Here is a 13,094-nt window from a genome sequence, read left to right on the forward strand (position 1 = left end):
GATAGGATCAAGAAACAACTGAAGGCTTTCTAAAGGTATATAAACTATAAAAGAATGACTAGAGTAAGATTACGGCCAATCAAGGATGGTAGTGGGATGTTGTGTGTGGTGACAGAGGAGATGGGGAAGTGCTATATGAATAAGTGTTGTCAGTATTCACATGAGAAAAAGACAATGTGGTCAAGGAGAATGCTGAGATACAGGCTACTGGATGAGATGGGATTGAAGTTCACAAGGAGGAGGTGTTAGCAATTCTGGAAAGTGTGAAAATAGATAAGTCCCCAGTGCCCGATGGGATTTATCCCAGGATTCTCTGGGAAGCCAGGAGGGAGATTGCTGAGCCTTTGGCTTTGATCTTTATATTGTCATTGTCTCCAAGAATAGTGCCAGAAGACTGGAAGATAGCAAATGTTGTCCCCTTGTTTAAGAAGCTGAAAATGTGTTGCTGGAAAAGCGCAGCAGGTCAGGCAGCATCCAGGGAACAGGAGAATCGACGTTTCGGGCATAAGCCCTTCTTCAGGAATCCAATCCATGGCCGTAAGCCATTCCTGAAGAAGGGCTTATGCCCGAAACGTCGATTCTCCTGTTCCCTGGATGCTGCCTGACCTGCTGCGCTTTTCCAGCAATACATTTTCAGCTCTGATCTCCAGCATCTGCAGACCTCACTTTCTCCCTTGTTTAAGAAGGAGAGTAGAGACAACCCTGGTAATTATAGACCAGTGAGACTTCCATTGGTTGTGGGCAAAGTGTTGAAAGGATTATAAGAGATAGGATTTATAATTATCTCAAAAGGAATAAGTTGATTAAGGATAGACAACGTGGCTTTGTGAAGGGTATATTCTGTTTCACAAACCTTATTGAGTTCTTTGAGAAGGTGACCAAACAGGTGGATGAGGGTAAAGCAGTTGAGGTGGTGTATATGGATTTCAGTAAGGCGTTTGATCAGGTTCCCCATGATAGGCTATTGCACAAAATAAGGAGACATGGGATTGAGGGTGATTTAGCAGTTTGGATCAGAAATTTGCAAGCTGAAAAAAGAGAGAGGGTGGTAGTTGATGGGAAATACTGCAAGGATCTGTTTTGTGTTCACTGTTGTTTGTCATTTTTATAAATGACCTGGATGAGGGCATAGAAGGATGGGTTAGTAAATTTGTGGATGACACTAAGGGCAGTAGAGTTGTGGATAGTCACGAAAGATGTTGTAGGTTACAGAGGGACATAGATAAAATGCAGAGCTGGGCTGAGAGGAGGCAAATGGAGTTTAATACGGAGAAGTGTGAGGTGATTCACTTTGGAAGGAGTAACAGGAATAAAGAGTACTGGGCTAATGGTAAGATTCTTGGTAGTGTAGATGGGCAGAGAGATCTTGGTGTCCATGTACGTAGATCCTTGAAAGTTGCCACTCAGGTTGATAGGGTTATTAAGAAGGCATATGGTGTGTTAGCTTTTATTGGTAGGGGAATTGAGTTTCGGAGCCATGAGGTCAGGCTGTAGCTGTACAAAATTCTGGTGCGGCCAAACTTGAAATATTGTATACAGTTCTGGTCACTGCATTATAGGAAGGATGTGGAAGCTTTGGAAACGGTTTTGAGGAGATTTGCTAGGATGTTGCCTGGTATGGAAGGAAAGTCTTACGAGGAAAGGCTGAGGGACTTGAGGCTATTTTCATTAGAGAGAATAAGGTTGAGAGGTGACTTAACTGAGACATATAAGATAATCAGAGGGTTAGATAGGGTGGACAGTGAGAGCCTTTTTCCTCAGATGGCTGGCTAGCACAAGAGGACATAGCTTTAAATTGGGGGGTGATAGATATAGGACAGATGTCAGAGATAGTTTCTTTACTCAGAGAGTAAGCAGGGGCATGGAATACACTGCCTGCAACAATAATAGACTCGCCAACTTTAAGGGCATTTAAATAGTCAGTGGATAGGCATATGAATGAAAATGGAATAGTGTAGGTTAGATGGGCTTCAGATTGGTTGCACAGGTTGGCACAACATTGAGGGCCAAAGGGCCTGTACTGTGCTTTAATGTTCTATATTCTACAGTGGCTCCAAGAGCAACTCAGAGTCTGGAAATTCTGAGGTGACTCACTAGTCTCTGGACTCCTCAAAGCCTGGCAACAATCTACAAGGCACAAGTCAAGAAATTGATGGAATAATCCCCATTTGATTGGATGAGTGAATCCTCAAGAAGTTCAACACTATCCAAAACAAATTTGCCTGCTTGATTGACATCATATTCATTACCTCCAACATTCAAACCCTCCAGCACTTGTGCACATCAATGGCAATATTACATATCATATACAAGATGCATTGCAGTAACTCACCCAGGCTCCTCTGACAGCAATTAGCGATCTCATCCCATGGAACACCTCAAAAGACAGCGCATCAGATGCATGGGAGCACCAGCACCTGCAGCTTTCATCTCAACTCAGGAGTCAGAGACTAAGACCAGTAAGATTAAGGGGAAGAACAGACAGGGAGTAGGTGACTGAACCTAGAAGGTCTGGGGGTCTGAGGTATACTTGTTTTAATAAGAGGGGTATAACAGGTAAGACAGATGAACATAGAGCTTGGATTAATACAGATAACTATGATACTGTCACTATTACAGAGACTTGGTTGAGAAAGGAATAAGACAGGCAGCTTAAATTTGGGATTTAGATGTTTCGGATGAGCTAGAGAGTGTTGTAAAAGAGGTAGGTGAGTTGCGTTACTGATTAGAGAGAATATCACAGCTGTACTGAGGGCGGACACCTTGGAGGGCTCATCCAGCGAGACCTCAGGAAGTAGAGCTCAGGAATAGGAAGGATGCAATCACTTTGATGGGATTGTACAAGGGGCCTCCCAATAGCCAATGGGTGATAGAGGAAAAGAGGTGTGAACAGATTATGGAAAAATGTAAAAACAACAGGGTTGTTATGTGGGTGATTTTAACTTACCCTATATTGACTGGAACTCACTTAATTCCAGGGACTTTGGTGAGGGGGATATTATTAGGTGTGTTCAGAATGTTTTTTTGAAACAATCTGTAAAGAGTTCAAATAACAAAGGGGCCATACTAGACCTGGTATTGGGGAATGAGTGTAGAGAAATGATTGAAGTTTCAGTGGGGGAACATTTTGGGAATAGTGACCTTAATTCTGTAAATTTTAAGTTACTCATGGACAGGAACATGAGTAAATGACAGTGAAGTACTAAACTGGGGGAAGGCTAACTATCGCAATATTAGGAAGGAACTTAGGAATGTAGATTGAGGATGGCCATTTGAGGATAAATCCATGTCCAGCATGTTGGAATCTTTTAAAAGCCAGTTGATTAGAGTTCAGGACCAGCATGTAGCTGTGAAAATGAAGGATAAAGATGGCAAGGTTTGGGAACCCTGGATGACAAGAGAATTTGAAAGCTAAGTCAAAAGGAAAAGGAGGCATACGTAAGGTTGGGGAAACTAAACACAGAGACCTCAACGAATATAAAGATAGCAGGAAAGAAGTCATAACAAGGAATTAGGAGGGCTAAGATGAGTCATGAAATGTCTTTGGCAAACAGGATTAAGGAAAATCCAAAGACATTTTATACATATGTAAGGAGCAAGAGGGTGGCTAAGGAAAGGGTTTGTCCACTCAAGAACAAAGGAAGGAATTTATGCATGGAGCTGGAGAAAGTGGGTGAGGTCATTAATGAATACTTTGCATCAGTATTCACAAAGGAGAAGGATATGGTGGATAGTGAGTCTCAGGAGGAGTGTGTTGATATTCTACGGCATGTCAATCTAATGAGAAATACACAAGTGATGTGACATTGTTTAAAGGGAGAAATGACACAGTGGTTAACACTGCTGCCTCACAGTGCCAGGGACCTGGGTTCAATTCCACCCTTAGGCAACTGTCTGGGTGGAGTTTGCTCATTCTCCCCATGTCTGTGTGGGTTTCCTCCCATGATCCAAAGATGTGCAGGTTAGGTGGATTGGCCATGCTAAATTGTCCATAGTGCCCAGGGATATGCAGGCTAGGTGGATTAGCCATGGGAAATGCAGGGATGGGGTGGGTCTGGGAAGGATGCTGTTTGGAGGGTTGATATGGACTCAATGGGCTGAGTGGCTTACATCCACACTATCGGGATTCCATGCAAAAACTGGGCAGTAAATGGAAATCTTCTGAGGAGCAAGATAAGTCTTCATGTAGAAATATACAAACTAACCCAAGACACTGGACAGATCCAAAGAACTGAACTGAATATTGGACTCAAAAAAGGAAAAGGCTACATTGGCAGCCTTTTGTGAACATGTCCTATCACTGACTAGCAAAACAAAAAGAAAATTAAAACTTATCAACTATCAAGGCAGGCTCTACTCTGAGATCAATTTGTCCAATCTTGACATCATCTGAGATTTTAACACAGTGTTTTGTCAGATCCCATGGGACAGATTAGTCATGTAATCCAAGGCAAATTAACAAACTAGATCACGATGACCTCAGAGGCAGATAGTAAAATGACAGTGTGCTTTCATATGACTGAAAGCCCGGTTCCAATGGAGTTCTACAGGGTTCAGTACAAGATTTCGTGCTATAGATGTGAGTGCAGGGAATAAGACTAAACCATTTGCAATTCGCTGTATGATTGATAATGAAGACTGTAAATTGTAGTCGGCTAAATTACATCATTGGATTAGTCAGATGGGTGAAACAGTGGTAAATGGAGTTCAGTTTAGAGAAGAGTAAGGTCAGGCATTTAGGGAAGACAAACAAATCAATGCAATATGGAATAAACTGAAGAACGTTGAAATGTGGAAACGAAAGAGGGACCTTGGAGTGCATATCCATCAATTGCCGAAGGTCGCTGGACAAGTCAACAAGGTGGTCAAAAAGAGTTATGGCAGATGGTCTTTATGATATGTTCATGAGATGTTGGCATCAAGGTCTTGCCAGCATTTATTGACCTTATTGGATGATATTGACCTGGAGAAGGTGGTGATGAGCTGCCTTCTTGAACTGTTGCAGTTCTTGGGCTCTAGAGGCACCCAGATTGCTGTTAGGGAGTGAGTTCCATGATTCTGGCCTGGCTACAGTGAAGGAACAGTAACTTAATGTGCAGCATGAACACAATGGACTGAATAGCCTCCTTGTCTGCAGAGTTAATTGAAAATGACGGAGAGCAACTTTTGCCCATTGCTACTGAATCTGGAGTTCAATCAGATAGTCACAACTGTTTTGAATCTTTTCTCTGGCCCTAGACACCACATTTATTAACCATCTCGAGTTACACTGTAAAGATGGTGATCGGTATCCATCTTCAACACCCGAATGGTTTCATACAACTGAATGGCCTGTTGGACTATTTCAGAGGGTGGCTAATAGTCAATAACATTAGTGTGGGACTGGAGTCACAATTAATTTGGAACAGGTAAGAAACAGTGGGTTTCCTTGCTTCAAGGAGAGCACTGAATCATTTTAGTTTCTTCCTAACATTCTATTGGTTTCATGGTCACTTTAACTGCCGAAAGAACCCGAAAGAACTGTGGATGCTGGAAATCAGAAACAGAAACAGAAACTGCTGGAAAACCTCAGGAGGTCTGGCAGCATCTGTGGAGAGAAAACAGAGCCAATGTTTCAGGTTCAGTGATCCTTCTTCAGATCAGTTCCGAAGAAGATTCACAGGACCGAAACATTAACTGTGCTGAGGTTTTCCAGCAGTTTCTGTTTATGTACCGGCTTTTTATATTTACTGATTTGTTCCAATTGGCTTCACATTCTCAGACTGCCCATGGCAGACTCACTTTTGTTGGATTATCAGACCTCTGGATCTCTGGATTTCAATAATAACTCCCATATGCTATCCATTTGTCCTGGGTTTAAGAGCCGACAGATGTCATGATGTGCAAACAATAACATTTAAGCTTCTGGTTGAAATATTTGTTTTTCCCATTTCTTGAGGGAATTAACTCACTTTCCTCATCAACAAACAGCATACCTCTGTCTGTTAGATGAAGACTGAATTGACCAGAAAGTGTTTTATTTGTATGTTCCTATTTGTAATCGAATCCCAATAACAGATAGTGAAACATTGCCTAAATCTTTCTCCTGATAGGTCATTTATTTTTTTTGAACTCACGACCCTACGGTCCTTCCTCATACTCTTTTGAAGAACAAATTAACCTGAAAATCAAATTCATTAATTAACAGAGGAACCAGCCCTTAAAAAAGGACTGTGACACCCAGACAAATTTTAAAAGAAAATTACACACCATTTTTAGAATTCATGGGCATCGCTAGCATTTAAGCCATTCTGCACAAAATTGTTGGGAAGGATTTATTCATTGATTTTCATTGTTACATCATGTGCATTGCTAATGTATGTTTTTGCTTTCTGCTTCATAATTTAATATGAAACCCACTGAATGGTAGTAAAGCCTCATACCATTCTACTCTCAAATGGATTACGAACACTTGGTTTTTTTCCTCTGGATCATTTTTATAAATGACTAAATCTCATTATGTATGTCCCATATGTGCCACAATTCTCAGTGATTTATTCTTTGTTAGTCAGGACTTACCGTGATGACAATTTTGTCCATCTGTTGCAGCAACTAGAAAGTCTGCAATAGTGATAAGCATGACGACAAATAGTGACTAATATTTTTTAGTGGCATCAACAAGCCACAATTTAAAAGTGCATGTAAAGTCACGCCTCTATAGTTGTATTTCCAGCCATTTTGCTTAAGTAATCAGAATTAAAAGCAACAATCAATGGAAATAATTGAGAAGTGGAGGCTAAAAGGTTAAAGGGGCTGAAAGATTAAATTTATACATATCTTCGGGCTAAAGGTATATGGAGAAATTGGGAACAGGGGACTGAGTTGGATGATGAGCCATGATCATATTGAATGGTGGAGCAGGCTCAAAGGGCCGAATGGACTATTTTCTATGTTTCTATGTGAACAAGAGATGGTGTAAAGTTTGGGGTGTGATCCTTTGTTAGACTGACACTCAGAATATTAACCAATCATTTTACTTTCAATTGCTGATTGGAATTCTCTGCATTCCTCGTTGGCACTGCCTGTTTTTATTTCACTAAACTAAATTCAGTTTTAGGTATCACTTGTAAATTATCTATTTTTCCAATACTTCCCTGTTGTACTAGAATTTAACTTTATTCCCTAGGACATCATATTTGGGGCTTACATACTTGAAGTAAATGAGGACTGCAGATGCTGGAGATCAGAGTCGAAAAGTATGGTGCTGGAAAAGCACAGCAGGTCAGGCAGCATCTGAGGAGCAGGACAGTCGATGCTTCGGGCATAAGCTCTTCATCAGGAATGTTGGGGGGAGGGGTGGTGGTAGGAAAGGGGGCTGAGCAATACATCGGAGGGTGGAGGTGGGGGTTGAGGAAGATAGCTGGGAAGGCGATAGGTAGATTCAGGTGGAGGGGTGATGGTGATAGGTCGGTGGGGAGGGTGGAGTAGATAGATGGGAAGGAAGATGGACAGGTAGTACAGGTCCAGAGGGAGGTGCTGAGTTGGAGGGTTGGATCAGAGATGAGATGGGAGAAGGGAGATAAGCAGACGGGTGAAGGTGATGTTGATGCCGTGCAGTTGAAGGGTCCCAAGGCAGAAGATGAGGCTGTCTTCCTCCATTCGACGGTGGAGGAGACATACTTGAGCAGGTTGAATGGCAGCCACAGTTTGCACCGGGGTGGCCTCTACAGAGAAAGGTAAGGGAAAGCTAAGTTGCTGTAGTCCTTGCAGACCATAGAGATGCTTTCTCCTCAAAGAGAGACAACTGGTGGTGGTTTAACCTGAGGGCCACTACACCTCAGAAAAGGGTGAGATTGAGAAGGAGGTAATTTCAGTCAGTGTGAGCATCCCACATTCTACTCTGCCTAAACTTGACGCCATCCAAAATTTAGTTGTTCATTTCTGAACCCAGGGTGAATTCCCTTTCACCTGTCACCCCTTTGCTTGATCATTTGCACTGACAAGCAACATCTTGATTCCAAAATCCTCATCCTGGCTTTCAAATCCTGCCAAGGTCTTGTCCCTCCTTATCTCTTAAGTTGGAAGGCAGATGGAGATACCTGCCAGCTCATGGCACATTGTCAATGATGGTCATTGTCAAGCTAAGTGACACCTGTTATTCGGGAGCTCACCAGCACCTCCTACTGGCCTAGGGAACTCACTGCAAGTGGCACAGCTCTTCTGATGATGCTTACAGCCTTCTGAAAATGGGGTTGGAGGGTCTCCCTCTTTCCCAGTCTCTTCATTCCTGATTGAGGGGGCATAGCATCAGATGGGGTGCATTAAAATCCAACCCCCTGTCCTTGACTCTGCATGTCTATCCCTCAAATGTGCCCAATGTGTTGTATGTGTTCTCCTTGAAACTTGATGTGGAGTATGTTGAATGAGATAGCCACATCTCTGATCTAAGTAGAAAAGTTTCGGTATCATTCAGTACGCATTATGATCTTTGGTGCATTACTGCAATAATTTTCGGATTGGGTCCTGCAAGCTCCTTCTTTATTCTAACCATGTTCCTGTGGCATAATTGCAGCTGACTGCTCTCAATCAAGAATTAATCCTTCCAGACCTTTGTACAACACCCTACACGTGACTTCCATTAACCCCTCTCTGTAATCCCTCATCTTGTTTTCACTCCCCTATGACCTGGGTCTCTCAAAGATTCTAGATCTGGCAATACACTAGCAGAAATCACCATTTTCTGTCTCGGGGCCACCATTGATAAGGAGGAGTTGACGCCTTCTTTTTGACCCATAGCTATTGATTGGGGGTGGAGTTGGGGTTTCTGATAAATCCTGAATCCCAGGGAAAGTCTACAAGTTCAATCAAAACCAAAAGAATTGTAAATCAGAAACAGAAATTCCTGGATAAGTTCAGCGGGTCTGGCAGCATCTGTGGAGAGAAATCAAAGCTAATGTTTCAGGTTGAGTGACTGTAGAATCCCTACAGGGTGGAAAGAGGCCATTTGGCCCAACAAATCCACACCAACCTCCAAAGAGTAACCAACCCAGACCCCTACCCTAACCAATACATCCCTGAATGCTATAGGCAATTTAGCACTGCCAGTTCACTAATCTGCACATCTTTCGACTGTGGGAGGAAACCCACACAGAAATAGGGAGAAAACCCACATAGAAACAAGGAGAATCGCCACACAGACAGTAGCCTGAGGCAGGAATCAAACCCAGGTCCCTGGTGCTATGATGCAGCATTGCTAACCACTGAGCCACTGTGAATGATCCTTCTGCAGATCTGAGGAACTACCTCAGAACTGTCAGTTCAGTGCCCAATAGGTATTTAATACAGTTCCTCAGAAGTAACACAGGTTTTCCATTTGTTTTATCAGTCATTTGGCTGTAGATTCAGCACATATTGTTTGAAATTTCAGTGTTCAGAGTGTCCTCAATTAGCTATCATGGTGAGCAGTTCCTCATTCTACCCAAGAAGAGAAGGGGATCAAAATGAAATCAAATACTTATCGATAGTAATGTAACCATTTGAATCATGTTAAAATTTTTAACAGAAAAGTAATGTACTTGCAGCAAAGAAATTGATACACAATCTTTATTTTTAGAATGATCTTATTTGAAACTGAATGCATAATTTATTTTTGATCTGACATTAAAAATGATTAAAGCCAACTATGAGGTAGATCACTAAATTATTCTTGCCTATTTTTATCTTTTCTCATCATTCTCATCTTAAGCAAATATACGTGAATCATAGCCCTCGCCCCCATGGGAAAATTTTTGCCAGCCAACAGCTACCCACAGATAGTAACTCACTTCTCACGCATTAAATCAAAAGCATTGGGTTGGCCCGTGCTATGAAAACACTTCAATGTCGATATGACAAACAAGACCTTAACTCACCCTTATCAACTATATTTAATGTTCATCAATATCCTCCTTCCAGCATACTGTTTATTAACCATTTTTAACCATATATCTACATCAGAATTGGCAGATGTTCACAGGTCATCAAGAGGCCATTTGGCCCACTGTATCTCTGCCTGCTCTCTGGAAGAGCAACTCAGCTGGTCACATTCCCCACCCTTTACCCATTGTTCAGTCATTCCTTTTCTCTTCAGTTATTTATCAAATTCCTTTTTAAAATCATAATTGAATCTGCCTCCACCACAATTTCAGGCAGCGTGCACCCAGTCTTAACCACTTTCTGAGTAAGACATTTTTTTCCCACGTTGAAACTTTATTGCTGGAACAGCACAGCAGGTCAGGCAGCATCCAGGGAACAGGAGATTCGACGTTTCGGGCACAGGCCTGTGCCCGAAATGTCGAATCTCCTGTTCCCTGGATGCTGCCTGACCTGCTGTGCTGTTCCAGCAATAAAGTTTCAACTTTGATCTCCAGCATCTGCAGACCTCACTTTCTCCTCCTATTTTTTTCCCACGCTATCTTTCGCTCTTTCATTACTGGGAAGGGAATGGTATCGTGATATTGCTATTGGGCTAGTAACCCAGAACTCTCAGGTGAGTGCTGAGGGGATGTGGGTTTGAATCCCTCCATAGTAAATGGTGAAATTGTAATTCAGTAAAATCTAATCCTTATTGTTAGATACTGCATTAAACTTTTTCCATTTGTGGAAGGATTAATACCAAGTGGGGCATAGATTTAAGGTAAGGGGAGGAGGTTTAGCGGAGATCTGAGGAAAATATTTCTCATCCAGAGGATGGTAGGAATCTAGAAGGATGTTAGAGGCAGAAATCCTCATAACATTGAAGAAGCATTAGATACATTTGGCATGGTGGCTCAGTAGTTAGCACTGCTGCATGAGTTTCCTCCAGGTGCTCCAGTTTCCTCCCACAATCCAAAGATGTGCAGATTAAGTGAATTGGCCATGCTAAATTGTCCATAGTGTTCATGGATGTATAGGTTAGGTGCATTAGTTAGGGGAATGTAGAGTAATAGGGTAGGGGAAGTAGGGTGGGATACTCTTTGGAGGGTCAGTGTAGACTTGTTGGGCCAAATGGCCTGATTCCGTGCTTTAGGCATTCTGAAAAAAAAGTATGCTTGTGACCCTAAGGCATTAAAGACTGTGTGAAAATTATGGCATGTCCAAGAAAATGGGATTAGAATAGTTAGGTGGTTGTTTTTGACTGGCACAGATTCAATGGGCCAAAAGACCTTTTTCTGTGCTGTAGACCTCCATGACTCTATGACAATGACTCTATCACATTTATTTCACCATATAGCACAGGATACATTCTTCAAAAAGTAAGGACATGTCATTTTTACTAAGGCAGTAGTCAGTCAATGTTCCTATCCATTCAGTTATCAGTGAGTTTAGGATTAATGAGCATAACTGAGTGCCCATGTGATCTCATAAGAAGTGAAAGCTTTGATGGTGTCGGTAGTGCCCATGTCATTCAGAACTATGATAAGATGTATGATTCCCAGTATCTTTACAAGTTAGGGTTAGTGTTTAACCATAATATTTGTCCCATAAAGAGTGATTTTAATATTTCCCCTCTTTACTGATGATCAGAGTTGCATTGCCTCGATTAAGCATCAGAACAATAGAGCAAAGTGTCATCCATCTTGGTGTCTTTAACTCACAACCCTTAGAAGCCTAACACTCCAAATCCTCTCTTAATACCTCACATTGGTCCTACAACATCTTCTTATTGAATCCGAATCCCTGAGCATGATGCATCTTGGAATGATCAATAAAATAAACAAAACGGAGCCTATGATCTCTGATCTGAGCATGTTAGCGCAAGCTATATCAGAGGCACTATTCTGAATTCAGCTCGAAGGAACACTTACCTGCAACAGCTAAATGTATTTCACAGTTATCTTTCTCAGTGCCATGTTACAATGACCAAAAATATTCCCATGTTGAATTCCACTTGATCAGAAGAGATTGCCAGCATGCAGCCTTATATAGGGGGGAGTCTCTTATTTACAACTGAATTCCTTGCTTGTGTAAACAAATATATGGCATGCCTACCTGCTTATCAAAATGTGTTCATCTTATGCCAGCTAAAGCTGAAGGTTCAATTTATACCATGCTTTCAATATTGTTGAATATAGCAAATGTTCTTAATGCTACTTTTCAGAACAGATTCCACTACATTTTTTTTTAGATTACCTTCCCTACAGTGTGGAAACAGGCCCTTCGGTCCAACCAGTCTACACCGACCCTTTGAAGACTAACCCACCCAGATCCATTTCCCTAACACTATGGGCAATTTAGCATGGCCAATTCACCTGACTGGCACATCATTGGACAGTGGTAGAAAACCGGAGCACCCGGAGGAAGCCCACACAGACACGGGGAGAATGTGGAATTGAACCTGGGACTGTGAGGCAGTAATGCTAACCACTGAGCCATTCTGCAGCCACATGTTAGCATTTATAGCTGATATAACTCAATTCAACGATTGGACCAGATTGGTGGCAATAGATAAATTGTGGGTTTTTTTGTAAAAATTCAGAAATAGCATTATCTCATTTTTAATCTACACAAATGGTATTTCACACAGTAGTAGCACAAATTAAATATTACATTTCCAGCATTCTGAAGGTAATGAAACATCTGCGTTCTGTGATCTTCTTGCAGAAGTAGTTTGGTGTTGATATTGTTCTTAAGAGTGTCAACATGGCGGATCAATGCAGCATCATGGAGCACCATTTCACCCATTCACTGGTGCAAAACTAAATCCCATTTTGAACCCTGTCTGAGTCAAGTTCAATGGCATAACATTAACAACAATAAAATAAGCAGACAATCTCATCCTGCTTGTTGCCCTCAGGATGATTTTTTTTAACATTCATTTGAGGATGTGGGCATTGCTGGCTAGGCCAGTATTTATTGCTCATTCCTAATTGCCTGGAAGGTAGTTATGAGTCGACCACACTTCTGTGGGCATGGAGTTAAGTATAACCCAGACCAGGTGAGAATGACCGGCTCCTTCCCAAAAGGGCATTAGTGAACCAGATGGGGTTTCCTCAACAATCAACTCACAGTCATCATTAAGTGTTTAATTCCAGATTTTTATTGAATTCAAATTCCACTGTCTGGTGTGGTGGGATTCAAACCTGGGTCTCCAAGGT

The sequence above is a fragment of the Chiloscyllium plagiosum genome, unplaced genomic scaffold, assembly GCF_037043375.1.
Source record: "Chiloscyllium plagiosum isolate Xiang-an unplaced genomic scaffold, Cpla_swu_hap1 HiC_scaffold_18, whole genome shotgun sequence".
NCBI classification, from domain to species: domain Eukaryota; kingdom Metazoa; phylum Chordata; class Chondrichthyes; order Orectolobiformes; family Hemiscylliidae; genus Chiloscyllium; species Chiloscyllium plagiosum.